Below are 26,691 nucleotides of genomic sequence, written 5' to 3' on the forward strand. Positions count from 1 at the left end.
ATTGTCAGCGTCTGCTATCAACCTACGCCAAAAAACAACGCTGTGCGAAAAAAGCAAATCACAAAAAAAGAATGACACACCTCTGTTTACATAAAATTTTAAACACAAACTAAAACTACACATTCTGATGGGCACAGACTCCGTCCCAGCGTTACAGGTTGCATGGCTTCAAACCCCAATTCTCATCCTTCCCTGTCTGGATTTCCCCCTTGCTCAGCAGAGAATCTTCCATTTGTGGTAATCCCATACTCAGCCTTAAGTAGCTACTACAATGTAAACGGCTGTACCAGATGCCAAGGAGGACAAACGGATTCCATAAGACTCCTCTCACTCTGCAGAAGGGTACAAGTCAGCTGGGGAAGTTGTCTGAGAGACCTGGCTCTCCATTCTCACCCTGGCTCACATAGTGTGCAAACTTAGAAAGAGTGCTTAATTTTCAGGGCCCAATTCCTTCATATATAAATGGGAAAGCCACCCTCTTCGTATTGTGAAGATTAAATAAATAAATATATATATAGTGTCCAACACATGGCAAATATGCAACATTCTTAGCAGTCATAGCATGGCAGCCAGCCCATGAATATAATCTTCTAAACAGCGTCTCGGTCACACTGACAATAAAAGGAATGACAATGGACAGGAGAAGGTCACTGCGTGAGTCCACTTAGCCCTCTCCCCAGCCGAATACATCCCTGCCCCGCTGTGGTTGCCCCTGGTGATGTGGTCCCTACCCTGCGGAACACACAGGGCATTACTTCCAGCAGCAGTTTACCTACACCCAGGCCTGTTTATTCTTCCGAGTTCACCGTGGACAGTGCTCTGTGAAAAGAGCTACCTGCCTCAAAAAAAGAACTCCTTCTCTCACACTGTTGGGGGAATTCTGGGGTGAAATGAGACCAAAGGGTCGTAACACACCAAAGTTAGCTTCTCAGTTGACCTTCTTTAAAATTCCAAGGACATAACCACAGCTCCAACACACTAAAGAGAAGGCAATAGGGCCTCAGCTCCAACACACTAAAAAGCTGGGTAGGGTTCTATCCATGGCCTTATAGTAGGCTCCTGAAGGGGGGCCTGCCCATCAGACATTGGAAAAACCATAGCGCTTGGAAATCGCTTTTGGAAATCCCAAACTATTGACTTTTATTGCTGGGATTCCTTTCCTTGGGAAAGCATGGTGGGTATTTCAGTTCTCTGGCCAATGTGGCGCCACCCTGTGGCAACAGCATAAACAGTTCATAAATCACCCAGCCTTGAAATGCTGTGATTCTCCACCAATTTTTAACTTTGAGGAATTCAAAATATTTTCATTTTTTATGTTTCAAATGAGAATTCAGTCATATATTTTCTTCGTTCATATTTTATGACACTATTTCAGATTTGCATTATTCAAATAGATTCTATGAATAAACTGACCTCCATTTATCAACGTGAGCACGGTTCTATCTGGGGTCTGGCTTCTTACATCACCCAAGAACCGATGATCCGGGTGTTGGGGGCACAACCAGTGCAGACTCTCCCCAGATCTTAAGACCAAATTCTTCCTTCTAGCTTTCTGGACTGGCTTATGTAGAACTACATTTGGTTTGCATACATTAAAAAGGAGGTAGAAAATCATCAATTAGTTTCATTTTAGCTTTGAAACTAAAATGATAAAATAAAGAATAGTGATAAAAATAAAACTTGCCTGACAAAACTAAGCAGGATGATAGTTACCCATGGGGGTAGATCTTAATCTGGGCACTGATTACACAGGTATGTTGTGTTTGTGAAAATCCGCTGAGTTTACAGGTCAGATCTGTGCAATTTTCTGTGATTATGTTAAACCTCAATATAACATTAAAACAAATTCACCAAGGTCTGACCAGTCATCCCTCCTTAACTTGCCTTTGAGACAAAAGGCTGTGCAAACACAGTAATAACCAGGAAGGCAAAAATAGGAGGATGCCCAGTTCTCTATGAGGTATTTCAGTCTGCGTGAGTTAACTGCTCTGAAGGCCAAGGTCACAGATGACCTCTCCTTCTGTCCCTCTGGGCAGGATGAAAGGAGACAGGACACATCTATACCACTATTAGTTTAAATTGCAGAGCATGGTTAACACTTCACTTTCTCAAAAGTGAGCAGATCCTGGAGCAGACAATTCCCCCTCCGCCTCCACACAGGACACCTAGACCACAAGAGAATCGTGACACAGAGATACACACCATCTCCACAGAGATACACTTCAGTTTCACAGAGACAACCCCACACTCTCAGACACAGTCCCCCCGCTACCACCAGAGACAGCCCTCAACTCCACAGACCGCCCCCAGCCCCATAGAGATGGCTGGCTTTGAGCCCACACAGACACATTATGGATGGTGGAGGGGGTAATTAGGAGAGAGCACCTGCCCACGGCCAGGCAAGGAACATCAACAGGAAGATGGAAAGTTGTCTTTTCAAAGTCTTAGCAAACTAAATTTCTCTGGAAAGAAGGATTTTTAGATCTATGAATACAGTCCCAGAGGCTGCTGTAAAAAATTCTTTAAATCTCCCCCACTTCCATCCACAGCTCAAATCCTCCTGGACCATCCTCCTTCTACTTTCTCATCTGTCAAGTCCCCTGAACCTCAACTGCCTTGGGAAGACTAAAAGGCAGGGGTCATCTCATTTTATGGATTAAAACAGTGAGGCTCAAAGACGTATGTCAGACATCATAAAACTATCTAAGCAGTCTTCTCATCACTGAGTTGGGGTGAGGAAGGCTGAATGGGAGGGACAGGGTGACAGTGTCAACAGAGGAGGGGCGACCCTTCTTCAGCCCGAAGCTCTGAGAACTGCCCACAGCCCCACAGGAGCTGTCTCAAAGGATCTGGAGTAGACGATTCACATCTGGCAACGTTTACACATTCTGGGACGGGACTCCACCTTCCTCTGGGAAAGTGTGAAACAAATCCAGATCAAGGGGTAGGGAGTGGGGCGGGCAGAAACGAAGCCAGACTCCAGGCGTTTTCTAAGAGTAGATGGGAGCCAACCCCAGAGCGCACCCGCTTCTTTTAGGAAGTCCCTGGGCCCAAACTGGTGTGGGCAGTTAGTTTCTCGGATACTTATCCTCGGGGACAGGGCTTATTTGGTAGAAGGAAACGGAGCAGGTCAGATCTAAGAGCAGGCACCTTGCAAATTCCCCCATCCTGCGGAGACGTTAATAAATTAAGTGACCGGGAATGAAAGGGATGCTGCAAATGCCGCAGGTCCCGGGATTCCCACCGCGGAATCGCTCCGCTCCGCGCTCATCCAGAAGGTCCCTCGCGGCTACCCCCAAACCTCTGTAGGGTCCCTTGGGATCGGCTCCCGACCTCTCCAAATCTGGCGGAGCTGGGGGGAAGAGAGGATGAGGAGGAGGCTGAGATGAGCTGAAGTGACCCCCGCCCCGCCTGCTGAATAGCGCGCCCCTCTGCAGGCAGTCAGGGGACCAGGTCAGACGCGAGCTACTCGAGTTCTTACTCCGCGCACCGGCCATGACCTTGACCAAGTCCCTGATTAGCCCCATTTTACAGAAATTAAGAGTCCTAAAGAGTCGTCCGCCGCGCTGGGCTGCTTTGGGGCGCTCGCCCAGTGGTTTAAGGAACACTGCTGCTGCGCCCGTAGCGTAGTAGGTGCGCGGTGAACCGCAGCCCAAGCGCTACGTGGCCAGTGGGGATCTGGAATCGCGAGGGAAACGCAGAGGCCAGCTCCGGCCCAGGCATCGGGAGAAAAGGGCGGTTCTGACTGCGACGATCCCCTAGCAAGTTCAACGTCCCCCCTCCAACGCCCCTCCGCAGAGGCAGACTGGCCATGCCCAGGGACCCCGGCTCAGGAAGCGCAGCGGGTGTGCGGGGACGTGAGAGACTCCTCCACACACCCACCCCCGAAGTTGCGGCAGAGTAAGGGAGAGAGTGGCGCAAAACCGCCGGAGGGGAGGGGACGGTACTCACACTGGGTGGTCAGCTTGGAGCAGGTCCGTGATGACGGCCAGGCTCAGGCCACCGCGTTTTGGGATGCCTGGGGCACCTGCCGCAGCGCGGCGCTTGAATTAGAAGGCTGCGAGGCAGGAGCGCGGGTCGGTCGGAGCGCCAGAGCTGAGCTGCAGCGCCGCGGAGCCTCGGCCGCCAGAACCGCAGCCGCAGCGGGAACCCGGGAGCGGGCTGGAGGCGGGAGCGCGGCGGCAGCAGCGGCTGCGAGGGAGGCGCCCGCGCCGCAGGCAGCCAGGGGCCTGGCCACAGCCGCCGCCGACACCTGCTGGCCCGGCCGACCGCCAATCAGAGGCGCCCGCGGCGGGGGCGCGTGCGGAGGCGGGGCGGGGGCGCGTGCCGGGCGCCCGGCAGGAGGGGCGGCGCTCGATCGCGCCTGCGCCGGGCCAGGGGGTGCCTGCCCGGCCGGTTCCTCCGGAGCTACCCCGGCGCGCCGGCGGCACGCGCGGGCAGGGGCGGGGCGCATCGGGAGGAGGCGGGACTGGGCTGCGCGCGCCCGGGGCGGGGACCCGCTCCCCTTGCTGGGCGCTCCCTCGCGGCGCAGTGCAGTGCCGGGGCCGCGGGCAGGGAGCCCCCAGGCAAGACTTCAGGTCGTTACTAGCTTTGAAGTAAGACTTTTCCTGTCCCCTGCCCCTGAGCCTCGGGGGCCCGGACTCTCCCTGACCGCAGAGCTATGGGTCACCCAAATCCGGCGCTGGCCTGGCTCTACCAAGTCCGCCGCTCGCCGGCCAGAGTGTGGGCGTCCTTCCTCCGGAGCCTCGCCAAAGCTGGCGTGGCGCTTCTCCGCTGACAGCTCTCCTCACTTCACAGTCCTTGGGTATTTAAAGTCATCGTGGTAACCCATCCCCTGATCTGGATGCCTTTAATTTTCTTATGAATTTACTGCGCTAGAGACGTTCATTCCTTAAAACGCATTGACTGGGGTCGCGCTTGGCTCAGGGCGCTGTCCCAGGCTCCTTGTCGCCCAAGTATCCCAAAGCTCCCATCCCTGCCCGCGCGGCCGGGTCAGTGAGCCCGCGCTGTTTGGAGGACGCCCAAAGATTGCTGCAAGCGAGGAAGGCATTCGGGCTCCCGACTGGAGTTCCAGGTCCTGGAAGAACGACTGAGAGTTGAAAGGTTACGCTCCAGGCCGGGGCTCCATCGCGCGTTTGCAACCATCAGACAGAGGGCCCAGACAGGATCTTCCTAAGACGGACTGCCTCAGCCCCCATAACTAAGCTGTGAAAACACTCTCAGTTTTAGGAGCAGAATGGAAGTCACTCCATCAGAATAAAGCGTTTGTGGAGCTACGCTGGCGATTCCTAAAACCCTGAAAATCCTCTCTCAGGACGGCGAATTGAGGTTGTTCTCTCCGTGCACATTTGCGCAGTAGAAATGGATGGCTGGTTCGCTGATCTGTCCGCAGCAGCAAAAAAAAAAATCTTTAACAAGGGAACTTGAAAGGTAAAGGAGTTGATTCTTTAAAGATCTGGTGTCATCTCTTAAACGGATTTTATTATCCACAAATTAAAGTGGAAGAGAGTTTGCATTTTGTTTCTATTTTATTTACATTCAATTTTAATTTCATGTGTCTATGCTTGATTAGCATTGGCATGGTACGAAATTCAAAAGTGCAAATGGGCACACAGTTAAGACTCCCTCCCAGCCTTATCTCCCAGCCTCTTGTTTCCTCTCCCTACAGGCAACCATTGCTATCACGCTCTTGTGTACCCTCCTAGAGAAAATCTGCATATATACGACCAAACATATTTGTCTAATTTTCTTATTTTTACCTTTTGTTATACGAAATGGTAGGTCCAACTTCAGGCACATGTGGATTCAGAGGTTCCAGTGATGTCAGAAGTAGAGCTAGAGTCTCAGCCTTGCCCCCCCCCCCACCCCCACCCCCTCCTCTCCTCTCTGCTTTCTTCTGTGGGCTTCCTTGTTAAGGTGACTGACTTAACACCGTGGTACCTGGCAGCTCCAGGATTATCTTCTCCTCAGGGGTCAGGATCTAAGAATGAGGTGAGTCTTCTCTTTCCCAGAGTGCACATTAAGCTGTCTAAGAACTCTCATTTGCCCTGCTTCAGTCTGGAGTCTCCCCCCTTGAGCAGTCTAGGACTTGGGTATTGTGATTGTTTGTGGGTGAGCAAGGACAGTGAGATGAGCACAGTGGTAGAGCTGGCAGGTAGCTCACCAGTGCCTTTCTGCACGTGCCTCCTAGACTGGTCAACGACAAGCCACATGTAAACACTCTTGTTCATTTATGTCCAGACATTGTAAAGACTTCAGCTTCTGTAGCTGGATCCTAGGCCAACACTGTAAAGGCTTGAATGTAGCATGTGAAATGATTACTCTCCACAGTGGCTGCATCATGACAAGAATGGGGGCTGGGTTCAAAGGTTATTTGACGCCACGCAAGTGTTTGCAAAACTGAGCTAATATATAAATTCACCTCTTTACAGGCTCTTTCAGAATGAAGGTTCTAACATCTTCCCTAAGATAGAAACATTTTAAAAGAAAGACACATAAATATAGAATAGTTAAATGATTTGGGCAAAGTCACAAATAAGACAGGAAGAAAGTACAGATGGAAATCTAGAGACATTATGAATGAGAAAGAGCCCCAGTTCCCTATTTGTTGTCCTTTAGGTCAGAAACAGACAAAACTTCAATTCTTCACCAGAACTATGATTGATTTTTTTTTAACTTTCCCTGTGAAAGGTTTGGCATTTGAAGATGATTTGGGTCACAATGAGCCTGCAAAAACAGGACTTAAAATGCTACCTCTTTGATTACTCCATCCTGAGCTGTCATCCAGAAAATTTTACTGAGTTTCAGCAATATGCATCCCTTCTTTTGCCCCTCATGATTCACAGGAAGTGCTTGTTTTTCCATTTTCTGCATGATTTTGACCACTGTAAGAGTTTTAATGGATTCTTCCTTTACCAAGAAGAGCTCATTGACTTTCGTGCACTCAAGGAAATGTATCATGTCTTCTTTTAAAACATGAATCAGACAGTCCATTTCTTAGCCAGAAGATTGATGAGTTTATACTGGCAAGGAAAGGATATGTCCTGAGAGGATTCTGGGTAGAATTAGAAAAGCATTAATCACAAGACTGGGGTGCCAGTCTGACCTTACAACTTCCTAGCTGTGTGACTTTGGGCAAGTTACTTAACTTCACTGAATCCTAGCTACCCTAAATATAAAATATGGTGTTATCCTCTCCACTGCCCTGCAAGATTGTTATTAATTGATACAGTGTATGTGAAATTGCTTTGCAGGTAATGAGATTTATATATGTTAGTTATCTAAAAATTATCATTTTTAACCTGCAAAAAAAGTGAGTTTATAAAGGAAGTTTCTATGCTGTTTTGTGGCATTCTCTGGCACAGAAATGGTGAAACTTTCACTCACTTCTTCACTGTCAGTCAAAATACGATATCTGATTTTCAAAAAAAGTGCATTTTTGCCTCTTCCATGCCACTTAACCTTGTTATGGAATATTAGTTATTTGGGTATATCTCCAATCTCCCAAAATAGACTGGAAATGCGTTGAAGTTGGGACCATGTCACATCTTTGATTCTTGTCTGGAATATTATCTTGATAAATTGTAGAGATGCAATAATTATTTGTTGAATGAAAAGTAAGTGGTTGAAAGGAAAAATTGATAAATTAGACCTCATCACAATTAAAAAAAAAAAAAACATTTGTTCTGTGAAAGACCCTATTAAGAGGATGAAAAGACAAATGATATACTCAGAAAAAATATTTTCAAATAATATATCTGACAGTGGACTTGATCTAGAATATATAAAAAAAACTTTCAATATTCAACAGTAAAAACCCCCAAACAATCCAAGTAGAAAATGGGCAAAAGATAAGAAGAGATATTTCATTGGAGGGTATATACAGCTGGGTCAAATAAGCGCAGGAAAAGATGCTTAACATCATTAGCCATCAGGGAGGTGTAAATTAGAATTATAGTGAAAGATCAGTCCATACCTTTCAGAATGGGTAAGATAAAAAATAGTGACAACACCAAATGCTGGCGAGGAGACAGAGGAACTTATCACTTATGAATTGCTGGCAGAAATGTAAAATGGTGCAACCACTCTGGGAAATAGTTTGGCTATTTCTTTTAAAACTAAAATCACACCTACCACACAACCCACCCATTTCACCTTGGGAATTTATCCTAGAGGAATGAAAATGTACGTTCACACAAAAGCTTGTACAAACAAATCATACAGGACCAGTCATCAATAGCCCCACGATGAGACAGCAAGAGAGCAGAGGACCACAATACACGTCCAGTCCATTCTGCTCGCTGTATGAGGAAACAGGATGGACCCCATTGGACTAGGTGAATCATGTTTTTGGACAACTCAAGGGGAGTGGGAGTCTTCAAAATGGAAATCCTGGATTTTCTGCTCTTCTGCAGTGATTAGTTAGAAAAACAAAAGATAGGTAACCATATGTGTATCCTGAGTGGGTGAAGCAGATCATAATGGACCAAATAGAAATAGAAATGCAGAGAAAAGAATTTATTGTTTCTGGTAGGTGTTTTTTTCTGAGGCATTTTTTTAGAACAATTAATAATTTATTACACAGCTATTCATTGCCTACTGAATAATGGCTTTTGAAAAGCTTTGCTGCTTTCTTAGTAAGGTTGATTCTATCTCAGAAGGACAATGCAGAAGTAATAACAAAATGTCATTCATTGACCAGGGTATCCAATAAGGGATCCTGATGTGCCGAGAGATACTGGTAATAATAATATTATTTTACAGGAGTATAGGTGATTGCTGACTTACAGAGTCTTGGTTTGTAACTCTTTCCTCTTATGATTTTTCTTACTGTAAATCAGGTCCCTCCAATAAAGTCCAGACTTGGTTAATAACCTCTGTAGCCACATCAGATACAATGCTTCTCTGAATCCTGAACCACTTGAGATCCGTGGCAGCTGACTCAGCCTGTGCTGAGGATTAATAAAATTAGCAATAGTACCCGGAAATTTAGCAAGGGCCCCGTGTGTGTGTGCATCTCCTTTCCTAACAACCGTCAAACCCTGAGGGATGGCTTAATTGTCATGATCTTCTTCAGTGAAGCTTAACAATAAGGTTGCTATTGAAATGGCAAAGTCAGGCATCACCAAAGGAGACAGGTGGACCTGCCGTCTTTCCCTCAGTGCCCCATCCTCCCTACCTTTCTCTACATTGTCTTTATTCCACTGTGCCTGCCACCCTTTAACACACTATGAACTTTCTTATTCTGTTTTCTATTTATTGTTTGTCTTCCCCCACTAGAATGTAAGCTGCGTGAGAGCAGAGCTCTCTGTTTTGTTCACTGATATCTCCAAGTGCCTTGGAAAGAGCCTAGCACAAAGGAAGTGCTCAGTAAAGATTTACTGAAAGAATGAAGTTGCTAGAGAAAATGCTCACCCACCAATATTTATAGTTCGAAGTTGGTCAGAGGCTTCCATGCACACTGAATATTCACACTGAATTTTTTTAATCAAGTGATCTGAATTTTCATGTGTTTTAAAGTTCTTTTGAGAAGTGAAGAATCTCTCTGCCAGTTGCAATGATATTACCAGTACACTGAGGCTATTTCTTCTCTCAGCAATTCCCCATCCACCGCCACCACCACCACCACCACTACCTTTAAGGCAGAGCCAAGAGGCATATGGCTCCAGGAGACAGAAAAGTGGATCCTACCTGTAACGTAGAAATCTAAGGGTGGGGAAGAAGGGGGTTATAATGTAGGGGAAGCTTCTACTCTATAGTAATAAAGAAAAAAAAGCACCCTCTCTTCCAGAAGAGCAAGAGGATAATTTGGAAGAAATGTGCATACCCTGGAAAGACACTGTTTGGTTCTGCCAAGGAGCCAGGACTGACTCTTTCTTGGTCCCCAGGAAACCCAGAATAGGAAATTCTGGTAAAAAGATGGAAACAATATAGCATTTGAGGTAGACCCTGAATACAGAAGGGGCTGGTAGAATTAAGCCCCTAAGAAGCTAAGTATACAAATGGACAATAACCAGATCATACATGACGATAGGACTCTGACCCATAACCTCTCCAGCAGCCAGCCGGGGAAGCCAAACCACAACCTCTGCAACAATTGGCCCTCAGTGATCAGGACTTGGTCAATGGCTATCAGCTTCCCTATTTTTTTGCCCCTGCTTCCATTTAGGGCCAACCAGAGAAAGCCAAATATGCTCCCAAACCATTCACATAGGATGCCCCCGCTTCCAGTTAACCTGCCTCCAGGTTCCCCATGCCACCAGCCTCCAGTCAGGGCATGCCTGAAGCCTCCCCTTTTTCTCATGATAGAGCTTTCCTGCTCCCCTGCCTGACCTTGAGTCTCTGCCAAACTCAAGCTCTGAATAAAAAGCTTCTGTTTGTTCCCATTTGGGTGATCTTCATTTATTTCCAGAGTTTTCCTAGAGGTCCCATCTAGACAGGCTTCACTGCCCGCCACTGTGGACCCCAGCCTTCATCCAGGCGCCGTACCCACAGAGGCCCCTTGTGCCTCGCTGCCCCTGGCTTGTCAAGTTCTCACCAAAATTGCGAGTCAGCCCTGGCTCTGAACTCCACTCTCTGTGTTGAATTCCTCAGCCATTTATGCTCAGTTTAGTACCTGGGTTTTGTTATTGGTTCCCATTTGTTTGGCATCCTTGGTGGAATCGGGTTGTTCTTTTTCAACTCATTTTTCTCCCTTTTATGCTTCTGCTTTGCATCATGCTGTCTAAAGCATTTGTCATATGAAGAAGGATCACCAGTTAGAACACAGGCATCGGGCCTATCAGCCTGAGTTTGTGGTTCCCAGCAAACCAGAGTCCCTTTGGTCAAGTTTTGCCAAGTAACCAATAAAACTGGGTGAGGTTCTCCTTCCATCACAATTTTGTTTTCTTCTGAGAAATTGGCTTTTGTCTAGAGAGACTGTTCTCTTTGGTGAATGTTCTCTTTGATTTTCTGCCTGCCTGGAGGTTCCAACTGTCAGTCTGTGTTCAGAGGCAGCCAACCCTCAGGTTGGGGGTCCGAGATACCAGTGCACAAGCATCCCTTTCGACTCACTGTTGCCTGCTCTCAAGGGACCATCTGGTCTAAGTCCTCTCCTCCTCCCCCAGGAGAAACTCCTCCTTTCTACTTGAACTCTCATTCAACCCTAATCCTCGCATCCATGGCTCTAAATAGCAAACTTCACCAATGATGATTTGGATCTTCAGTAGCCACTCTGGGAACATTTGGCTTGAACAAAATTGTTCATTTGAGAGGTGCTTTAGACAAGAAAGGGGCTAAGGTTTTCCAGATTTAACGGGCAGCGTTTTTTTATTGGTTTGCAGAGGACTTCATATGAAATTCTGACTAAAAAATGACTTCACTAGAAGATTCTTTGGCCAAATCTAATAAGCAATCTGACAAACTTAAGCAATGACAAACTAGACTCATTTCCTGAGTGAATCCTCCCCTTTGGCCTCAATATTAAGCTCTATCTCTGCACCTTATCCTTCTGATCTCTCTCCTTCCACATGTCCATCAACTCCTTCCTCTTCTTTCCCCCGTCCAGATCCCCTACCTTTTCTTAGGGACTCTCCTAAGACCCCAAAATGCCAGTTGCTTCTAAAATTCCATCCCTCCCATGAATCAGGTATGCCTTGGACACAAGCTGAATTAACAGTTATAATTCAGATTTTCCCTAACCCAGACAAGACCAGCTACTATTCATAGAATTTAGACTTCTTTTGGGTGCATTCGTCCCAGGGTTACCTGAACTGCATTAACTTGTACACATGTTGGTCAAAGCCTCAGATGCCAAAAAACTGATTGACTTGATACAGAAAGGTATCTACAGAGTCCCTCTTTTTACAATAAACCCAAGAGTCAAAGAAGGCCCCCAAATTAGGGCAAAGTCTACCAAAAGCATACCCAAAACATTTTGGGTTTGAATTGGTAACTGGAAGACCCATGCATTTAGGAATTTCATCTCTGATGTTCTATCCTGCTGTATGCAGAGATGGCAAAATATTGCAGGGGACTCGTACTCAGTCCTATCATTAACAGATTAAAGGTGCCTTCTCACCACATCTTCCTAAACAGCCTCGGCCTCCTCATGATCTTAAACCAGCAGATTTCATCTACTGGAAGAGACATTGGAGAAATACTAATCCTGAACTTCTTTGAAAGGGACTTTATCAGGTACTGTTAACAACACATAGAGCAGTGAAACTCCAGGAAGTATCTATGGGTTCATGTTTCACAACTACAGAAACAATAAAGAATTCCACACAGTTGACAAGCTACTCCAATAAGGAACCTCAAATTTAGGATTCTCTTGAGATCCTCTAGTATCAACCAATGTTTCGAAGTAGACAGCTGACCCAAGATCTTTGGAATATGCAGATGACTGAGGATAATCAACAGCTGCTACCTAAGACATGGGACTAAGACTCTGACTAATTCTTCTTTTGTTATTCATCTACTTGCTTATAACCATTCTTCTTCTCATTTTTTATAGACCCCTGGTTATTGTCCACCCATTATGGCCCTTTTTCTCTTTTCTTTCCTGTTTATTATAATTGTTAGGTCAGAACACACTCTTTCTAATGCCATTCTGAGATTATCCCAAACAGTAGCCACTGCCCTGAAGATTACTGATTGCTGTATATTTCATCCATCACAGATCATCATGATGAAACCTCTGGACGACTCGGGTCTTATCAAGCAAGATCATAGAGAATTACATCCAATGGCATTTGCATCTGCATAAACAAATGACCTTAAATAAATCAACATGTAAATTTGGTAGTGCCCTTCTTTGCCAGAGAAAGAACCAATATTACAATTGGTTCTATGTTTGAATTCAGCAACCTTCATGGGGTGATAGGCCCATTACTTGCCACCTGGAAGAGACTAATAGAGATCCAAATATGTAACTTGGCTAATGTAAGCCCTTTCTTCTGACCTCCTGTTGTCAACAACTCTTTTTCTCCTAGATCTTCATGTGCCCCCTACTGGATGCTGCTTCTTGTGCAGCCAGGATGCTTGGTCTTGTTCACCCCGGACTTATATCTCATGCACTTTAGGAATAATATTCTAAGACTTATTTATACACAGAGATCCTAATTCTAGAAATCACCAACCTAGGAAATTCAAATTCAGATGCAATTTCCCAAATGAGCCTACCCTTGATTACTCAAGTCCTCCACCTGGGGAAATTACTGACTAATTGTTTATGTGAATAATCAGAGCAGTTTCCCAATGGTGGGAATCATTCAAGTAGAAAGTACTATAAGAAATGTATTAACTTTGGCAGAAGTTATTAGTAATACCATCTCCACCCTAGATGAAGTACAGACCAATGTTAACTCATTGGCACAATTAGTGATGGACAATTGCTTTGCTCTAGACTTCTTGTTGGCTGGCCATAGTGGTGTCTGTGCCATTGCGAACACTTCTTGCTGTACTTAGATTAATGAGACAGGCAACGTAGAACAGACAATACATTGCATTAAGGAAAAAACTGTTTGGCTTTTTAAGGTTGTTCCTCGTGGCCAATGGGATTCATTTACTTGGCCTGGGTTGGGCAGTTGGGGTTCCTGGTTCTGAGGCATCTTATAGGGACTATTAATTATTCTTGTTTTTGTCAGTGGTCATCATGCTGGTCCCTTGAATTTTATCCAGAATCTTAAATCCTACTGCTCAGCCTCTCTGATTATCTTAACAGATAATCACTGTGATGATACAACAACAAAAAGCTCAAGATGATCTTGCAATACGGTTGACCATGGAGACAACTGAACAATCCCCCAACAGTGAAGATCTGGAGCTGTAGGCTTTCCTGAATTGGTCAACCTCTTGCAAGTGGAAGGATGACCGAGAAAGGGACTAAGAGACTGAATATACAGATGGACAGAGGCCAGCCCATATATGACAATAGAATGCTGACTCGCAACCTCTGCAGCAACCAGTTCAGGAGGTAAAAGCACAACCTCTCTAGCAATTGGCCCAGAACAGTTAGCGCTTTGTTAATAATTGCCAACTTTTCTATTTTTTGCCCCAGCTTCCAACTCAGGACCAATCAGAGAACGCCAAATGTGCTTTCCAAACCAATTGCATAAGATGCTCCACTTCTAGTTAGCCTGCATTTGGATTTCCTACGCCAACAACCCCCATCAGAGCATACCTAAGGCCTTCCTTTTTTCTTTTATTATAAAGCTTTCCTACTCCCCTGCCTGCCTTTGACTCTACCAAACTCAAGTGGTGGTGGCTTTCTTATATGCATGGTCTTCATTTATTTCCACAGCCCATCTGGAATTCTGGAAGGAGGCAGCCTCTTGTGGCTCCCATCTGGCAACATAGAGCAACTGCTGCCAAATAGGAATGGAATTGTGGCAGATTTAAGGTGAGAAAGAACAGGAGATGGCTCCCTGATACTCTTTTGGCTCTTATACAGCAAAGAAGGAATCCAGAAACCCCTATATACTCCCTGTGGAAGAATGTGGAAGGTACTGAGAATGGAGAGCCAGCAAGCCTGCAGGGGTCACTGTTGGGAGGAACTGGGATATACTGTTACAGAGGATGTCAAGTGGTTTTCCAAGGAACCCGATGTGGGACTTGTCTGAAATTCAGAGGCTCTGTCAAGACTTTAAGAGAGAGAGTGGGGTCAGGTTATCAAGGGAAAGACCACACATTCTCACCATGCCAAGAACACTGCATTAGTTAGGTTTTACTGTGTAACACCTCAAAATACAGCAACTTAAAATAATAAGCATTTATTTAGCTCATCATTTTATGGGTTAGCTGGTGGTTCTTTGGAGTTGGGCTGGCTTGGCAGACCTTGCTGGGCTCATTCAGGAAGTGAGTTGGCTGATGACTGGATGATCTAAGATGACCTCACTCACAGAATGAAATAGGTTGTAAATCCGAGGTCATCTAACAATTCATTTTAGTGATTTTCTATGCTTGTCCTTCACTATTCTTGTTCACTCTCCTCCATTCTGAAAACAAGCTGTAGTTGCAGTTATTCTTGTTTTTGTCAGTGGTCATCATGCTGGTCCCTTGAATTTTATCCAGAATCTTAAATCCTACTGCTCAGCCTCTCTGATTATCTTAACAGATAATCACTGTGATGATACAACAACAAAAAGCTCAAGATGATCTTGCAATACTGTTGACCATGGAGACAACTGAACAATCCCCCAACAGTGAAGATCTGGAGCTGTAGGCTTTCCTGAATTGGTCAACCTCTTGCAAGTGGAAGGATGACCGAGAAAGGGACTAAGAGACAGCATTCACAGAAATATTTTTGAATATTTGTCAGTTAATTATATCAGCAAGTACAGTGATGCTCCTAGTAATTTAGCTGGCATTCTCCTCCTTACATGGATTTTCAACTTCTTTCCATTTATGACCTTACACTTCAACCAAATATATACTCTACGTATTTTTGAAGATGAGCGTGTGCAGGAAGGAAGGTTCTGGGAGGGGCTGTCTGCACTGACTTTTGAGTTATTCCAAGGTCTCTCATTTCTTTGCCATGTTAAAAATCAGAGTGTAGCCCATGCCATGGCCACACGTTTTTGAATTAACTCACTGATGATGAGCTCTTCCACATGCTTATCTGGTAACTGTGTATATCATATAGGAAGTCCTGCAGTGCAATAGACCAAGCTCAACTAATATTACTGGAAGGAAACACTGCTGCATTAACAATAATCCTCCCCAGGTTTACTGTACAGGAGAGAGAGCTCCTGGTGGACTGGGTGAAGTTTTAGACACTGTTCCTACTTTGTCAGCAAGATACATTTCCCCTAGGGGCTTATGGCTGCCTCCACCATGTTAAACTCAGTAGGTTGCCACCATTCCTCTAATGAACATATCCAAACAGGGATACAAATTCTTTTTTGTGTCTCCAGAGGACACTTGAGATAAGGTTGGGATATTAAAAAAAAAAAATCACTGAAGACTAGGGGAAAATGGAAATAATATAGAGAGTCCATTACTTGAGATCAGTATTTCCCAAATTTTGTTCCACAGAACATTACCTTGGGGAGATATTAGAAGATGATCCTTGAAAAAAAGATGTTTTGTGACTGCGCAGAGTTAGGAAATGGTGCACACTATATCTGCTTCATAGATACTAAAACGTACATGAGCATAATGAAGGCTCTGAGAAGTCCTGCAACAGACCTCCAACTTTTCCTAATCCAGTGATCCTCCAGCTTGTGAAAGCAGGAGCCCTTTATTTTTAGCACACAACCAATATCTAATGGGCAGCATGCCCTGAGATACAGTTTGGTCGCCTGAATTGTATCCCAACCCTTACAAAAGGGACCCCATAAGGCAGAGATTGTGCTGAAGTCTCTTCTTTCCCACATCCTCCTTCAGCTTCTCCATGGTAGACGCTGTCCTCAAAACTCAAGGTGAATTCCTCCATGACTAGACAAAGAGAAGGAGGTCAAGGCCTACTTATGGCTACTTGGCCTCTGCATTCACAGTTCTGCTTTTCTCTCTGAGACATCCTTCCTTTTTAGAGGAATAATACCCGGAATGTCGTCTGTCACAAGATAGGAGAGAACTGTAGAATAGTCGTCAAGAGCAAGAACTCTGGAGTCTGACCCTACCACATCTTAGCTTAAAATCTCCATGCTTCAATTTTCTCATGTGTAAAATGATCATAGTAATAAGTACCTCATAGGATGTTATGAGTGTGACATGAGGTAAAGTGTGTAAAATACTTAGAACAGGGTCTGTCTGCTAGGGTGTATTCTGTCGAGGTCAGTAATTTAATTTAGCTTAGATCTCTCAGCTCTTGAAAGAATATCACCATCAGACTACAATGCTGATTTCAAAATTCATACAAGAGGGAGGCATCTTGACGAGCCAGGGAATCATTTTTTTCTGGTTTCAATGTTTTGTCAGCATGACTTTCTATATGGTACTACCATAGTTAGCTGGCACATTTTGCATTTTTATTTTTATATTTTATAATTACAAAAGTGACACAGTCTAACACTGAGAGCCTGTAAAACATAAAGAAGCATTAAAAGGAGAAATGCACTCAAATTATGTCTTTAGAGACCCCACTGGTAATATTATGTTATATATAATATATGTATTACGACAGTGATGACATAATCCACTTCTAGAAATATTTTTCACGTGGCCAAATGTTATGTACATTTTCACATGTCAATTAATATTCCTTAGAAACACTATTTTAACAGCTGCTAATTTGTCCATCCTATGGCTGTTTTATAATTCATTTCTTGATTCCTGAGTGGTTTGCTCACTGAGATGATTTGGTGAATCACCCATTACAAAACTAGCATTTTAACAGAAGGAACCCATGCAATCTTCATCTACAGAAAGACTATTAAGCCCTATCAATTCTTTCCACTGGATTTCCCACTCATATACCATGTCCGCCTCTTAGTCTTCGTTATTTTTGAGGGTAAATGAATCCAAGTCAAGCACATCCACAAGTCAGCCAGAGAAAATCAAAAGGCTAGAAGACAGAGCTTATTTAGGAAGATTAAAGGAAATCATATTCTTTTGTCCATTATCTGTCAATTCTCTCTATACTTATTATTCAAGCATTAAAGACATCTCTTTCTTCATTTTTGCTTAGTGTCCTTCTACTTTCCATAAAGACTGGAGTATTTGCTACAATGTGTGTCATTCTGTAACATATTGGGGCATAAAATTGGCCGACTCATCCTTCCTTCATTTTTCAGGACAAAGGAGCCCTGGTATGCTTCAAGGATAAAATACAGTAGAAAATAAGTTATCCAGAAATCCAGACACTGAAGTGTCCAAAATATAAAAGTTTTTCTAAATGGACTCTTTCTTCTAGTGATCTTCCATGTTTCAAATCATGCAAGTAGAATAATTAATGAATGATTTACTCTGGTGTTTGTGGTGATGACAGAATCTACAAGGCAATGAATGACCAACCAGTCGGAAACATCACAGCACCTGAATTCTCACATTAGAGGCAATGAGATACAGAGCATACTGTGCCTTAGGTATCTATTATCTTTTGCCTTTTGGGAATCATCACTTTCTCACAGTCCATCCCATCACCCCAGCTTCTGGAAAGGACCCAAGTACGGCCACTAAGCATTCAAACTCCTCGCCACAGTGACAGGGCTAGGTTACTTGAACTAAGTCACTGTATTCAGTTTAGGAACTTTCACTCAACTATTGAGAAAGAGGGGCTATTAATAAAACTGGACTTGACACAAACCAAATAAATGCCAGAGCTGCTTAGAGTCATCTTTCTGAGAAGAGAGGTGTGTGCTACATAAGAAATTGATCCAAATTGTTTAGTTCATGACTTTGTGGGCTGCCAGTTTGAGCTGGCCTCAGCTGAGTGGTTTTACTGGTCTTGGCTGGACTCACTTCCACCTCTGGGGGCAGCCGCTGAATTAGCCAGGACTGCTTGGTCTAGGATGGCCTCACCTGGGATGGCTTGTCTCTGTTCCATGTGGTCTCTAATTTGTCCAGTAAACTGGCCCAGGCTTATTACATGGCAGGGGCATGGTTCCAAGAAGGTGAGCAGGAATGTGTAAGGCCTCTTGAGGACCAGGCTCTGAACTCCGATGGCCTCACTTTCCCCACATTCTATTAGTTAAAACAAATCTTAAGGCCAGTCCAGATTTAAAGCAGTGGGGAAATAGTCTCCATCTCATATGGGAAGAGCGACAAAGTCACATTGCATGGAGTCTAGATATAGGGAAGAAAATAATTATAGCTGTTTTTGTAAATAATCTTCCATAGTCCATCTTCTGGCCACAATTATTCATGTCCCTTCTACATGCAAAATACACTTACCTCCTCCCAAGTCTCCTTCCGTCAGGATTGAAGTTCATGATTTGGGGACCTACATCCTGCCACATGAGGTTTCCCTTCGCTGGAGGCCTGTAAACTAAAAAGACAAGTTATATGCCCTCAACACACCTAACACACATATGTGAGACACAGACGGATGACCACAATAGACTTTTCCATTCAAAATACTCTGTCAAGGACAATTCATGCTGTGAAAAACCTTGTAAATTTCATGGAACAAAGGACTCATCACTGTTGGAGGAGGTCATTGAGAGGATGACCAGCAGATGAGCCGCAAGCTGGACCCAGGCAGTCAGAGGTTCCTCACACACTCCCCTCTCCTTGGAAGGGAAGTTCTGCCCACCGTTGCCACTCTAGGAGCTGTTTTAAGGACACATACTCAACATAGGTGTTGTTGAAACGGTCTGGGTTGAATATGTCACTGAACCCAGTTGAGATCCTAGCGGGTAAGTGTGGAGATCTACTCATCTTGTGACACCCAAGACAAGCCTTTTAAGTAAGTTCCCTTGCTTGTTCAGCCTGCCACCTACCAATCTGGAGTGGTCTGCCTCTTTCTTAGGTCTCTCCTTGCCCTCTTTGTATGGGGGTCAGTTTATGGACCAACAATCCCAGAGCAGGAGATGCTGCAGATGTGCAGGCTGAAGAGAAAGGTGTCAGCCAGAGGCTGTGGATGGCACTGAAGCATTTTTTTAAGTAGCTGTTTTCTTCTTTGGTTTCTGCAGATGCTGACAAAACAAATTCTGATTCTAAGCGACTTGGCCAGATTCCTATCTACAGATCAACCAGGATTTTCTGGTAAATAAAACATTCATGCATTTTTTATTAGTGCATGATGCTGTTTTTGAAGTTTCATTGCCATTTTAAAGTGCATCCTAAGTCCTGATATTCAGTACAAGATTTGATAAGTGAAATATATATATGTTGTGTTTTGTCATTAAGCATTTAGGATTTTCTACAACATGTTACTTTTTTTCTGTTTTCTACTAAGTCTAGATGACTTTGGTCAAAGTAAGCTGATAGCTGCTTAATATATCCTTTAATTGAGTCCTAGGACGTATTTTTATTAAATAAAGTTTTTCTAAGGCAGAGGTAGCTTTTTAACATTTTTTAAGCTTTTTGTTAAAGGACAATGTACATATATAAAAGTACACACACCACATGTGTATATCATGATGAATTTTCCATCTGAGCATGTTTGTGTAATTAGCACGCAGATAAGAAACAGAATGTTACCAGGCCCCAGAAGCTTTCTTGTGCCCACTTTCAGTCACTACCCCTCTAGGATAGGGCTTCTTTACCGCAGCACTATTGATGTTTTGGGCTGGAGAATTCTTTGCTGTGGGGGGCTGTCCCCCTCAGCAGCATCCCTGGCCTCTACCCACTAGCTTCCAATAGCAACCTTTATCCCCAGTGTGACAACCAAAAACATCTCTCTAGACATTGCCAAATATCCCCTGGTGACCAAAGTATGCCCGTTTGAGAATCACAGCCTCTAGGGTAACCACTGTTATGATTCCTAATAGCATAAATTAATTTAGCCTGTTTTGTACATGATGTATAAGAACTCATACAGTACAATCTTTTGTATCTGGCTTCGTTCTCTGAATATTTGTGAGACTCACTGATATTTTTGTTTATAGCTGTAGACTGTTCATTTTTGTTGCTGTGTAGTACTCCATTGCATCAATATACCACAATTTATTTATCCATTCAACTATTGAAGGGCATTTTAGTAATTGCCAGTTTTTGACTATTATATATAGTTTTAAAAGTCACTTATTTCTTACCATACCTTATATCCCAAATTGCACACCGTACCTTACTTCTAAAAAATATTTTTGAAGCTAAGGCATCTAAATTTTGGAAATTTTGTTAATCTGGAACGAATCACATGCTAGGCATTATAAGTAAAATATTTTTTATGGCAGCTTCATAAGAAATCCACAATGGGGCCACGGATCCTGAGGATGAAGTTGGGAGGGGGAAGAAAAGAAGAGGAGTCCAAGTTCAGTGCAAGCAATATTTACTGAACACCTGTGACTGCGAGGCATCATTGGTAGCTCTGGAAATGTGAAGATGAATAGGACAAGTTCTGTGCCTTTGACAAGTTTGCTGGTCCATTCCTCCTATTGCTGGCAGATTTTTCTCTCCTAGGGCTGATACGATCTAACAGTATTTCCTGCTTGAAAGGATGCCTGTGATGAGAAGATCTGAGCAGTGCCAGGAGGAAGGGGCATGGGATGGGCTGCACCTGCTTTCAGTCTTTGTCAAGAAGGATAAAAGTAGGGATCCTAGAGTTTAGCCCCCCTCCCTAGGGTAAGGAAACAGGGCAGGGTTTAGAGCAGAAACCTTAGCTAAGAGTAGGCAGGGTGCAAGCTGCAGGGGGAAGCTGTGCCCTGTCCCCCAGAGACCCTAATCACAGGGGAGACTGAATGGGGCATGGGATGAGAGGTGGCAGACACAGCCCCCAGGAAATCCAGGTAACAGGGAGGAACGAAATGCTTAGTGATGCTCCACGAGTCATCTCATAACTGAGTCTGAAGAGTTCATTTACATTCATAACACACATCCTACTAGACAAAGGAGAATGTGAGCCTAGAGAAAGCATGACTCTGCAGGGCTTCTGTTTTTAAAAAATAGGCTAATTTGGTCTTTAATAGACATCAACCAAGTTGAGCAGCTGCCCTTTTATAAGAAGAGTTTCATCACCAGTATTTTATAAAGCATCTTTGTCTCTTATCTTTGCTACTCAAATATTTCGTTAACTATCTACAACTTTAGTACAGCGAAAACAAAGGCCAGTGTAAGTGGTGTCATCCTTCCTGCTTATTCATCATTCTCATCTTCTGAGACTTCCTCTCCTCTTCCTCAGTTTATCTTTGTTCATTATTACTACACACTCTTTAAACTTAGTATTACTTCATTAAATTAACCAAACAATTATGTTGTGAGTTTATTTGGATTAACATTTCCATTAAGGTCACATTATAATTATCAAATTATATATATAAAAAAGTAAAGAATTTCAATTCAATATAGGAAGATCTCTAAATTTTCTGTCAAATAGATCCGTAAGAAATAAAGGAATATTGTAGTTTTTATTACCATGTGCATACTCAGTATTTCATAGAGCATCGCAATAAACCCAGACCTTATTTCCAAGAAAATTTTAGAAGAAATTTTAAAAATTCTATTTCAACTGCTTTACTGGGGAAAGCACCTTGCCTAATTCATTACAAAAGCAACAGGTAAAGCAAAACAAAACAAAACTCACACAGGGTTTTTAATGGTGCTGTTAATTTGCAGGCAGGAATGTGCCGTCCTCCTGAATACCACTCCCCAACTCCCCTACCGCTAATTAGCCAATTAAAGAACAATGAGACATTGAGTCACCGAACTGCAGAGCCTAAATATTTAAAAGTCAGCCTTTTATGGTTGTTTCTTGTCCAGCAGGAAAATCCCCACAGAACACACTTTTCACCTCATTTATCCATCACATGCAAAAATAACCCAGAACAAATGTACAAGGCTTTCTACTGAACTACTTGTGCCTTCCCGTTAATCTGTCTCAAAAAAGTTTCGCTGCAAAGCATTTGTAGTGGGTTATCACATGATAACACAAGTAAGTGTTTTTCTCTTTAAAGTTCTTGCCTACTTATTTGTGAACCCCAATATTACAAATTATCATTCAAATAAGTATGCTTATTATTTAAAGGAAACTGTGCATCTTTTTGTAAAGCACAGTGTGTATACATGTTCTTTAAGAGATTACCTACACATATATACGTATATCTGTATGTATGTGTACTCACACATAGCAGTACATATCTGATGCGGGGTTGGTGAGCCGAGGAGTCAAAAGAAAGATTTCTTAGACTCTCGAGATCTGGCAGTAGTGCTCTTTTATTTAGAGAATAGTGTGGAATAGCATGGGGACAGGACCCATGGGCAGTCAGAGCTTCTGCTGCCGCCGCTTCTGCTGCCCCCGCTGGCATGGGGACAGGGCCCATGGGCAGGCAGAGCTGGTGTGTGGGGACAAGACCCACGGGCAGTCAGAGCTCCTGCTGCTGCCCCAAGTTGAGGGTTAGGGCTAATTTTATAACGCATGGGTACGTGACTTATTTTTACTGGAGAAAAGAAAAGATGATGTAAAAAGTCATTAAATGATTTCAGTGCAGATGGGGTCTGGTTATTGTGCGGTCATATAACTTTAGATACGAATCTGGCCATATAGATCGGCATGTAGGTGAGGATGCCCTGGGCTTCTTTCCCTGGGGCGGTCCTAATTCATACCATATAAAAAGTCCACTGGGTTGTATAGTTTGGCATGTAGGCCAGGTCACCTTGGGCTTCTCTAGCTGGGGCAGCCTTAATCCACATCAGTATCTACCTATCTAATATGTTTCTAGATAGATAGAAACACATATACTCACGCACAGTGTACATAATATATATCTACACATACACACACACACATATATACATATGTACGTACATACATACAGTACAAAGTAATGGTTAAGAGCATGGACTCTGCAACCAGTCTGCTTAGATTTAAATTCCAGATCCATATGGTAATAAAGGCAAGTTACTTAACCTTTGAGTGCCTCAGATTTCTCATTCTAAAACGGGAATAATATTTGTATCTATATCATAGGGTTGCCATAAGAGATAAGTGAGTGAATGTGTACCCAGCTCTATATCGAGCTTAGAATGGCATCCAGCTCATGGCGAACACTATGTAAATATCTGATTGTAATTAATCTGTGTGTGTTTGTGCATATAGTATGGGTGTAAATAATTACCCTCTGCTGTGTCTATTTCACACATTTGGATTTTTGTGTCCTAGATTTTTCTTCCTGTGGGATATATGTATACACTTAAAGATAGTCAAGAAACTAACTCTTCTTCTGCTAACTCTATTTCTCCAGGTTAAGGAAATCTAACTTTTGACTTTTGCTTCATGTATTTTATATTCCAAACTTCTTAAATTTTTTCACCCATTCTTTTCTTGAATCTTCCTAAGTTTTCCACACCTCTAGAGCTGTCAAACCCCAAAATGTTCATAGCGTTTTAATTGGGATGTGAGCATGCAGCTGTGGAGCCCTCTGCAGGGCTGTGAGTTCTTCAAAGACTGAGAGCAGCTCCAGTTCCTGAGCCTCCTCCCCAAGGCCTCGTATTGGCTCTGCACAGAATATGCACTCTCTCCGAGTTACACTGGCTCTAGCACCCAAGGATTATAGATCAGCAGGTGGCCGCCAGCTTCTCATTAAAATCACAAGGGGAGCTTTTAAGAAATACCAATGCCTAGGCTCACCCAAAGCAATTAAATCAGAATGGGGGGTGGGGGGGAGGAGAGCGAGGCTGTACACTGCCATTTCTTAAAAGCTGCTGTGTGAGGCTACAGTGCAGTCAGGGTCAACAACTCATGCCATGTAGAGAGGACGTCACCATCAAATGTCGAGGAATCTCATCTGATTCAAAGCCCCACCTCGGATATCGGTATTTTTGCTCTGAGGCAGGTAAAGTGCCAGCAGTGTGCATTCCTCATTGAATGTGGGAGGCAACATCGTCCCAACTCCTTCTCAAAGAAGGTCAGTGGACAGCTTCTTGAAGCCGTGCTCCCCTTCTTGTCACCAAATGCCTCCAGAAGAAAACATCTGGAAATTGCATTTTAGAGCAACTGCTCTCAAACTTTTTTCTGTTGCCGCACATACGATGGGCAATGTTCGCATGCTTGACATTGTCCTGCTGTGATACCAGGCGAGGCTCAGTTCCCAGCTGTAATTCTATTTAAGGAAGCATTGAAAAATGCAAGTCAATGACAGTGGCATAATTATGCAGACAGTTTGGGTTGTTATTAAACAAAGTACATAATTTGCAAACTTAGGTACTTCAGTTACTATTTATTTGCTCAACAAATATTTATTGAATGTCTACTCTCTCCAGGCACTGGTCTAGGTGCTGGACATGAAATAGTTAAAAAAAATTCTTGCTATTCATGGGTATTACATTTTAGGGTTATTGCATTTTAGTGAGGAGACAGACAATAAACAAATGGACAAATAAACAAATGTGTGTTGGCGGGGAGGATTACGGGGAAATATCATGAAGAAAGGAAAAGGAAAAAGTGAGAGAGTACCTCGTTCAATAGAGTGATCAGGAAAGACCTCTCTGAGAGGTGATATTTGAACAGAGAGAGATCCTCGGGAATTGAGAAGGCAAACCTTCTAGGGATCTAGGGGAAGAGTGGTTCAAGCAATTGCCGAGGCCCTAGGGAGGGAGCCTGCTGCATGGTTCAAAGAACATCAAGTGGGCCAAACTGGCTGGGGTGGGAGAGGAAGGGGGACAGTGGTAGGAGCTGAAGTCAGAGGGATAGCAAGGAGTCCAGAGTCTGCAATGGGAAGCCACTGGAGGGTTTTGAGCTAGGGAACACTCAGATCTACTCTATAAAAGGATCATTCCAGCCACTGGGTTGAGTACGTACTAGAGTAGAGGGATGGAACTGGAAGCAGGAGACCTGTCAAGTGGCTACTATAGCAGTTCAAATGAACTATTGGTGACCTGGTCAGAGCCGCAGCAGAGGAGGTAGAGAGAAGTGGAAGTATTTTGGATATATTTTAGATGGAGAGTTACCAGGACTTGCTGATGGAGTAGAAGCAGGGAATGAGAGAAAGAGAGGATTATGAGGATGGGGATGCCATTTATTGAGATGGAGGACACTGGGAAAAGAGGGTGTTAGAGTGAAAATCAAGAGTTCCATTTGGGACATGTTAAATTTGAGATGCTTATTAGACATCCAAATGAAGATATTGAGCAGAGAGTTAAATATATGAGCTGAAGTTAAAGGGAGAGGTTGGGACTGGTTATCTTAACTTGATAGTCATTGTTATGATGTAAGATTATATATTTATCTGTTTATCTATTTTTTGTCTCTTTCTTCCCCATGAATATGAATTTCATGAGAGCAGAAAATGAATCTGTTTTGTTCTTAACTATATCCCTAGTTCCCAGATCATTGATTGGTGCATAGAAAGTGACCAATAAATATTATTGAATGAATGAAAAATTAAATACCAATACAGGGCAGTATAACTTAAATGAAAAGTAGCAGGACATAATAAGTGCTAAAGAATGCCATGGTGTGTGAGTTGAGACTGGGGAACGATCAGAGTGGGCTATGATGGTCAAGAAAAAAGTCTTGGAGGAGGTTGACCTTTCTCGAGTCTTAAAGAATGGGTAGGTTTATAGGTAAGAGGAGTCAGGAAGAGGTGTCAAGTTCCGGGAAAATGATGACTTTGGTTTAGGTTATGTTGAATTTGAAGTGACAGAGGAACATTTGAATTCAGTAGGAACGCATTTAATTTAGTTCTTTAGGTAGTTTGAGATCTGGACTTGCAAAGGACAGACACTGGCTCTCCTTCTTCCTGCAAATAGAACCCACAAAGCTATATTAGAATATTGAACTATAAATGTGTTAACAGGAAAGTAAGTAGAAGGTTTTGACTGAGACACCAAGAAACAGTTGAAAAGGGATTCTAAAGCAGCCCTTCTCAAAATTTAATATGCACATAAATCACCTGGAAATCTTGCTAAAATGCAGTGTTTGATTTTGTAGATCTGGGCTGGGTCTTGAGCTTCTCCTTTTCTAAAAAGCTCTCAGGTATTGCTGATGCTGCTGGGTCCTTGGACCGCATTTAAGTTGCAAGGTGCTATAGTGAGATGTTAAATCAAAATGAAAATTTTCAAAAGAAACAAGTAAAAATCAGTTATATGACTCAGATGCCTCATCGACATTGAGAGTATAAAAGGATTGAGTTTCTGGGCATCAGAGGAAGCTTATTTTAGACAGGACTTATT

General features: G+C 43.4%; 1 protein-coding gene and 1 long non-coding RNA gene across 8 annotated transcripts in view; one reads left to right on the plus strand and one right to left on the minus strand.

Annotated features, from left to right (window-relative positions):
• MYRIP (myosin VIIA and Rab interacting protein) overlaps positions 1 to 4,444 on the minus strand; it is a 347,529-nt gene extending 343,085 nt beyond the window's left edge. For 4 of the 7 annotated variants that reach the window (XM_070237962.1, XM_070237958.1, XM_070237959.1 and 1 more), the window contains exon 1: positions 3,952 to 4,444. The gene's annotated coding sequence lies outside the window, so the exon portion shown is untranslated. The remainder of the gene's footprint in view (positions 1 to 3,951) is intronic. The other 3 variants (XM_070237957.1, XM_070237956.1, XM_070237960.1) reach the window with 3 other exon arrangements.
• A 20-nt stretch (positions 4,445 to 4,464) lies between these two features.
• The window catches only part of LOC111768378 (uncharacterized), a 177,218-nt gene continuing 154,991 nt past the window's right edge, over positions 4,465 to 26,691 (plus strand). The window contains exons 1-3 of the long non-coding RNA XR_011426968.1: positions 4,465 to 5,430; positions 14,282 to 14,380; positions 19,554 to 19,626. This is a non-coding gene — a long non-coding RNA (uncharacterized lncRNA). The remainder of the gene's footprint in view (positions 5,431 to 14,281; positions 14,381 to 19,553; positions 19,627 to 26,691) is intronic.

This window comes from Equus caballus, chromosome 16, assembly GCF_041296265.1.
Source record: "Equus caballus isolate H_3958 breed thoroughbred chromosome 16, TB-T2T, whole genome shotgun sequence".
Classification (NCBI taxonomy): domain Eukaryota; kingdom Metazoa; phylum Chordata; class Mammalia; order Perissodactyla; family Equidae; genus Equus; species Equus caballus.